Source organism: Aquarana catesbeiana, linkage group LG05 (genome assembly GCF_042186555.1).
Source record: "Aquarana catesbeiana isolate 2022-GZ linkage group LG05, ASM4218655v1, whole genome shotgun sequence".
Taxonomy (NCBI): Eukaryota; Metazoa; Chordata; class Amphibia; order Anura; family Ranidae; genus Aquarana; species Aquarana catesbeiana.
Genome location: NC_133328.1, coordinates 208,214,358 through 208,222,349, shown reverse-complemented (window position 1 = coordinate 208,222,349; position 7,992 = coordinate 208,214,358).

Sequence of the window (7,992 nt, the reverse complement as noted above, 5' to 3'; positions counted from 1 at the left end):
GGCCTGCTGTCTGGCAAATGACACATACCGGTAAGCCAGGGGTGTAATGCCCCGTACACACGGTCGGATTTTCAGACGGAAAATGTTCAATGGGAGCTTGGTAGTTGGAAATTTCGACTGTTTGTAGGCTCCATCGGACATTTTCCATCGGAATTTCCATCATCTGGATCTCAAATTTTCTGACAACAAAATCCATTGTCATAAATTCTGATCGCGTGTACACAATTCCACACAAAGTTCCACGCATGCTCGGAATCAAGCAAAAGAGCCGCACTGTCTATTGAACTTCATTTTTCTCGGCTCGTCGTACGTGTTGTACGTCACCACGTTCTTGACGTTCGGAATTTCTGACAAGATTTGTGTGACCGTGTGTTTGCAATATAAGTTTGAGCCAACATCCGTTGGAAAAAATCCATGGATTTTGTTGTCAGAATGTCCAATCGTGTGTACAGGGCATTAGAGTGGCAGGCTGCAGGAAGAGAGAGACTGTCAACTTAAGAGCCTGTCTCTCACTCCTAACATTATCCCCATTCTGAGGAGGGGTCTCCAGGCCCAAAGAAACAGGCTTATTAATGAAGGCAATGGGAACTCCTTACCAGATGCTAAGTATGAACACAGCTAGCTGCGACCCAACAGTATTCTTCTCTGCCGAAACCCTTCCAGTCGATGAGGTACTGAATCAAGTTCTAAATCTCCCTTAAGTTGAATATGGCCTTTGCCTCAAGCAACTTCTGGCCATTGGCAATAACTGGAAGTTTAGAGGAGAAAATATGGGCAAAATCCTTCACTGGGAGGAAAGAAAACTATTTGTCTTTTTTGTTGGAGATGGAGCAGTGGAGGAAACCCTTCAGAGTACTAATTGTTGCACTTGGTTTGCTGGTCAGATTGAGGGTGATATGTGGAAGAGATATATAGGTAAGATTCCAACAAAAGGCTTTCCAGAATTGGGAGATTAACTAAGATATGCGTTTAAGTCCTATTTGCAATCTCGGAACACCCAATAAGAGGACAGTATGCCACTGGTCTAAACTACGTGGCATGTTCACCAATGCCAGGAGCCTGGCGGACAAGATGAGTGAACTAGAGATACTGTTGAACGAGGAGGATTTAGATTTTGTGGGAATTTCAGAGACCTGGTTCAACAGCTATCATGATTGGCTGGCAACCATTCAGTGGTATTCCCTTTATCGCAGGGATAAAGAGGGAAAAAAAGGGGGAGGGGTATGCCTATATATCAAGAATAATGTACAAGTGAATGTGAGAGATGACATCAATAAGGGAGCTAGGGAGGAGGTGGAATTCTTATGGGTAGAGCTCCAAAGGGATGAAGCTAAGGGGAAAATAATACTGGGAGTATGCTATAGCCCCCCTAACCTGAGGGAGGAGGGGGAGACGGACCTCCTATCACAATTTGGATTAGCAGCAAGGATAGGAAGTGTTATCATAATGGGGGATTTTAATTATCCAGACATAGACTGGGCGGATGGAACCATGCATTCTTCTAAGGCTCGCCAGTTCCTAAATGTCTTGCAGGACAATTTCAGGGTAACATGGTAGACGCACCAACTAGAAACAAGGCATTACTAGATCTACTGATTACCAACCATAAAGACCTGATCGACTTCCGGTTCCGGCGCCGCATGGAGTAGCTGCACTCTCTCACAGCTCCCGCTCTGAGGACACCTAAAACCTGCTTAAAAATCCGGCCCAGAAGCCAGACACCTCAATCGGCCACCTCGGGCTCCTGTACCCGCTCTATGGACCGTTTTGTGGAGGTCCGCGGCTCCCGCTCCAACACGGCCCTGACGCCGCCGCCCCAGCCGCAAATCGAGGCCCCGGCTTCGGCCTACACGGAGGCCTACACAGGCGCGCACCAGCAGCAGCAACAACAACACACAGCGGAGATGGAAGTAAGTGGAAGCACAGCTCCACACACATCCTTTCAGACATCCTCTGCCCAGCCACCCTCCCAGGCTTCCTCTCCTCCAGCACCCTCTCCTCAGGCCTTCTCCATGTCAGCTACTTCCCCACAGCTCGCCGGGGATCACAAAACCGAGCGCATAGCACAAGCAGTGGCAGCACTTCTGTCCCCCATGATATCTGCTTCAGTAGAAAAGGCTGTAAATGCGGGGATGAAACAGATAAAGGCCCAGCTAGGAGAACATAACACTAGGCTAAACGAGCTAGAACACCGCCTATCAAGCATGGAGGAAGAGATGTACCAAGCCCAAGCCACGGAACAAGCACAAGACAAAACGAACCAATATATAATCCAAAAACTTGACGATTTGGAAAATAGATCCAGAAGGAGCAACCTGCGATTCGTGGGGATTCCGGAATCCCTCCAAGCATCTGCCCTAATGGACTTTTGCTCCCAACGCATACCCGAGGCGCTAGGCCTAACAGGCCCCTGCACAGTGGAACGCGCTCACAGGATAGGGTCATATAATGAAGAACGCAAGAATCCTCGACCCATCATAGCCAAATACCTAAATTATTCCGACAAGGCTCTCATTCTTCAAAAATTTAGACAATCTCGCTCGCTACAAATTGACGGAGTGAGAGTCCTGATTTTTGCTGACTACTCCATCGAAGTTTCAAAGAAACGCAAGGCCTTCCAACAGATATGCTCTGAACTCTTTAAGCAACAGATCAAGTTCACCCTAGCCTTCCCTGCCACCCTACGCCTCAAGACACCCAACGGGGACCAGCTCTCCTTCCAGGAGCCCTCAGAAGCAGAAGCTTACCTGCGATCTTTATCCCCCAATACTCAACAACACACCCCGTCGAAAGGTACTTTAATCAATCGCTCCCTGGATCAACGAAGCCCGCGAAAAGACTCCCCCAAGCGATTTAGATCCTCGATTCCGGACCAACACCGCTCTACGCACCGCTGAACCAAAACCGGAAACCCACCTCCATCGGTCCCAAAATTTTGGACAGTAAAATTCTCTCTGTCCTCCCTCAGATTCCAAGTACCATCTGTACCTCATCTACACGTAATGTACAATATATTTCATATACATATGTTTTGCCTTTCTATTGTAATTTTTTTTATTACAGGTCAATTCCCAGCAAGTTATTCCTTTCGTAAATGGCAATGATTTTCTTTTTTTTCTTTACATCCTCCTGGCCTCACTGTGTGCGGACAACTTAACTCCCTCCCCCCCCTCCCCTCCTATGTGACCCCTTGATGCCCACATAAACGCTTATCTCACGATTAAGGGCTCTCTGGGGCTATATCATCACCGTCCTGAGATGGGAGTTGACCCGCACAGTGACTCCATGCGGAAAAAAGCGAAGTTCTCATGTTCGTATGTTTTACTGGTGACACTTTTCCCTATGATGCTTCCCTTACAGGTTAATTCCCTTTCCCCCCCCCCCTCTCTTTCACACGGCCCTAACCAAATCAAATCCACTCTCGTACTTATACACCTCCCACATAACAACCTCAGACATCCAAACACAACTGACGTACTATCACACCTTCCATATAATATTAAAACACACTTAATAATACACATCCCTTCTCAACCCCCCTAATATGAAAATACTTTCCTGGAATGTAAAGGGTCTCAGATCCCCCCAAAAGAGATTGAAAATCCTTAGGCATCTCAAGCGGCTCAAAGCCGATATAGCACTTCTTCAGGAATCACATTTACCGGCCTCAGACTTTCATCGCATGAAGAAACTCTGGGTTGGCACTGTCCTGGGCTCAGAGGCAACAGGACGCAAAGCTGGCGTTCTTGTACTCATACACAAGAACCTCCCGTGCACAGTCTTGTCCACAAAAAACGACGACCAGGGCCGTCTACTCACGGTTCACATCAAAATAGGCTCCAAAGAACTAGCTATAACAAATGTTTATGCCCCTAATAATCCAAGCAAACAATTTTACACTGAACTATCCAGTTGGCTTCTAAAAATCACACATCTCCCTCATCTAATCGGAGGAGATTTGAATGACACCCTCCATCATATAGATGACAGGTCTTCACAAAAAAAACCAAAAAAGGACGCTAACCCACTACCCCCTTCCCTCCTGGCCAGCACCATGGAATCCATCCATCTCCAGGATCTATGGCGCCTTTCCCATCCGACAGACAGGGAATTCACCTTTTACTCTAATCCACATAAAACATTCACCAGAATAGACTACTTCTTTGGCTCTGACAACCTTCTACCCTACCTCCAAAACTCCACCATCCACGACATCACCATTTCAGATCATGCCCCTATAGAGTTGACACTAGATAATCTAGACCTACCTCCCCACCCCAATATATGGCGGTTCCCATCTTTTCTACACAACAACACTGACTTCCAAAATTACATCTCCGACGCTTGGGCTGAATACTCCTCAAACAACGCCCCACACATACACGACCCCAACCTATTTTGGGATGCTGGTAAAGCTTTTCTGAGGGGTCGTATCATTTCCTATGCAACCTCATTCAAACGCAACACCTTAACTAAGTACAAAGAGGCCAGCTCTCGTTTACACCGGGCACAACGAGATATGTACACCAAAGACTCCCCAACAACACGCTCTGAATGGCAGATAGCAAAAAGGGAATTTGACATTTGGGTAAACAATCTAGAAAACACCAAGAAGGCCTACTTAGATGCCTCTTTCGATAAATTTGGGAATAAAGCAGGAAAACTCCTATCCAGACTTTGCAAAGGTCCATTCCGCCCAACCCATATTACATCCCTACGTGATAAAGCGGGTACCCTCCACGCCACCCCACTCTCAATTAACAAAGTCATGCAAAAATTTTACTCCACTCTTTATGCCCCAGACCCGATAGATCCACAAACAGCACGCGCTTTTCTAGAAAAAATAACCCTTCCCAAAATCTCCCCAACACAACTAGAAACCCTAAACGCACCTATCACTCTCCCCGAAATATCGGCAACAATCTGCAACTTAACCCTGTTTAAAGCCCCAGGCCCAGATGGCCTCACCAGTGAATTCTACAAGACCCTACAACCCCTATTAGAACCTACTCTCCTCCAACTATATCAACATATATGGTCAGGGGGCTCATACCTTCATTCGGGGAACCAAGCCATCATAAAACTACTGGCAAAAAAGGGTAAAGACCCCCAAGAACCAGGATCATACAGGCCCATATCACTTCTCAACCTAGATGTTAAAATCCTCTCAAAAATCGTTGCCACCAGACTAGCAGACATCATGCCTTCCCTAATTCACCCTGCACAGTCAGGTTTTATCAAAGGACGTACAGCCACCCTTAACATCCGTAAAGTTATGCTGGCCCTAGAACACGCCCTACATCACCCAAACACGGATCATGCCATCATCACGCTAGACGCGGAAAAAGCCTTCGATAACGTCAGTTTCGACTGGTTATCCATGACAATGAAGGCAATAGGTTTCTCTGGCCCCTTCCACCACCTTATTACCACCATGTACACAGCTCCGACAGCAAGAATAGTGGCGGCAGGTCTCCTGTCAGAAGAATTTCGCCTCCATAAGGGCACACGCCAGGGCTGCCCCCTATCACCACTCCTCTTCAATATAGCACTAGAACCACTTTCCAGATATTTAACATCAGTAGCCCCCTTACATGGATTAAAGATAGGCCCTCACGACTTACGCACCTCACTTTTTGCAGATGACGTCCTTATATTTTCAGCCAACCCCTCATCTGATATGCTAACCATAAAAAACATATTCGATGAATTTCGCTTGTGCTCGGGCCTCCGTATTAATTACACCAAAAGCGAAATTCTTCCCATTGGTTCCCACTCCGCACCTAAATGGACCCATCAATCAATTTTCCCTGTTGCAAAATCCCACATTACATACCTAGGAATAAAAATAGGAAAACTCCCTTCTTCGCTTTATTACCTCAATTACCCTCCTTTGGTGTCAAAAATAACTCAGGAATTAAATACCTGGATGGATCTCCCCCTTTCGCTTCTGGGAAGATGTCATTTAATAAAAATGGTCAGTTTTGCAAGACTACTCTACCCCATGCAAACCATCCCGCTACTTCTCCATCATAAAGATGTGATCTCACTCAATAACGCTATATCTAAATTCTTATGGCAGAACAAACGACCACGTATAGCTTTAAAAAAACTCTATCTTCCCAGACGCGAAGGGGGCATCAGCCTCCCTCATATCAGAATGTATAACCTTGCATGTCTGCTAAGAACAAGTCTAGACTGGATAACCCAGTCCTCTCGATACTCAAACTTTTCTTTGGAATCCCACATGGCCCATCCCTACTCACTTGTAGCCCTTTTACACTGCAGATGGAAGTCAGTCCCCTCTCCCCACCAACACAATCTCCTATTAAGGGACACAGCAGTAGCTTGGAGAGAATCACGGAAAATACTAAATGTATCCCCTTTTCTGTCGATACACCTCCCGATTCAAGGAAATCCGGCATTTCCGCCGAGTCTAGAGCATAAATCATTCAAAACATGGGAACAGAAAGGCCTAACTAAATTTTCTCATCTCTGCAACATCCAGACGGGTCAACCACTACCCTTCGCACACATCGCGAAAACTTTCTCCCTACCCTCCATCCACAACTTCTTCTATGGGCAATGTATCAGTTTCTTAAGGGAAGCGTGTAATCAAGACGCCAAAAGGTTCCAAACAAATGTCATGGACCAAATGATAATGAGTAACACATACAAAATCTCGGACATATACAAACCACTCCTCAACAAATCCTCTCTACCTCTCTCGTCATCATCTATCAAAAACTGGAATAAAGACTTCCCTGATCCAAACCTAGTAGAGAAAATCCTACAAGGACTTAACGCAGTCCAAAAGATAACACCAAACGAAATATGGAGAGAAACGCAACTGAAAATAGCCCACAGGGCACATATGCCTTTCTTGTCTTCTAAAACGGACAAAAACAAAGCCATCTGCCCACTCTGTAAACACCAGAAACCATCCTTAGCCCATCGCTTCTGGCACTGCTCCTACATATCTACTTTCTGGGACCAAGTTATAGCCTACATATTTAAAGTGACTCTAACTAAACTACCCAAGGATCCTCTGCTTCTTATCTTCGGCTACTGGGACCCAATCCTACTGCCATGGTCCAAAACGGCTCTCACCACGATCGGCTCTACAAAGAACCCGAAGGATACCACATCACACAAAGGGTGGTCCTTGACTTGCCTATTAACTGCAAGAAGAACCATCCTGAAAAACTGGATTACACCTGTAAGCCCTAATATCTCTCAAGTCAAACGGGACCTCATGCAACTTCTACTCAAAGACCGCCTAAACACGGACTTCAAACAAAAAAACTCCTCAGATCACTTCTACTCCAAATGGCAAGCCTTTATGCATGCATCTCTTTCAAAAGAAGAAATATCAAACGTCAGCTCATCTTCCTTTTCCTACCATGATTCCTTCCCCCCGATGCCATCTCAAAACCACAATCGGAATCTCATTCCAATCCTTGACACCAGCCAACTTAACGCCAGTGCCAACTTTAACGTCAGTGGGTTTACATAAACAAATATAAATAGCCATATACTTCAAATAGAAACAAATATTAATGCTGGACAATTTTTGAACGACATTATATCCTACCATAATAATTCTCTCAATCTATATAGGGCTCCCCCTCCCCTCCCATATACCCCCCCCCCCCGCTCCTGCTTTCGTTATTTTTCTCTTAGAATTATCTTCTTAGTGTTTCTTTCAAGTTCTAAAATGCAATGTATTCAGGGTTACTAACAGATCCATCCAGGTTTCCACTATTTGTTACCATTTATTGCATTGTTATGATCTGGTAAACATGCCACGCAGTAACCTGCATGGGTACATACTCTGGAAATCCTCTCTTATTGTAAAAACCAAGTTGTAAACAAATAATTCTTCTATTATTTGCTTTTGTTTATGCTACAAAACAAGAATGTACACAAGACTGCTTTATTATTGTATTCTCTGAAAATCAAATAAAATCTTTTTGAAAAAAAAAAAAAAAG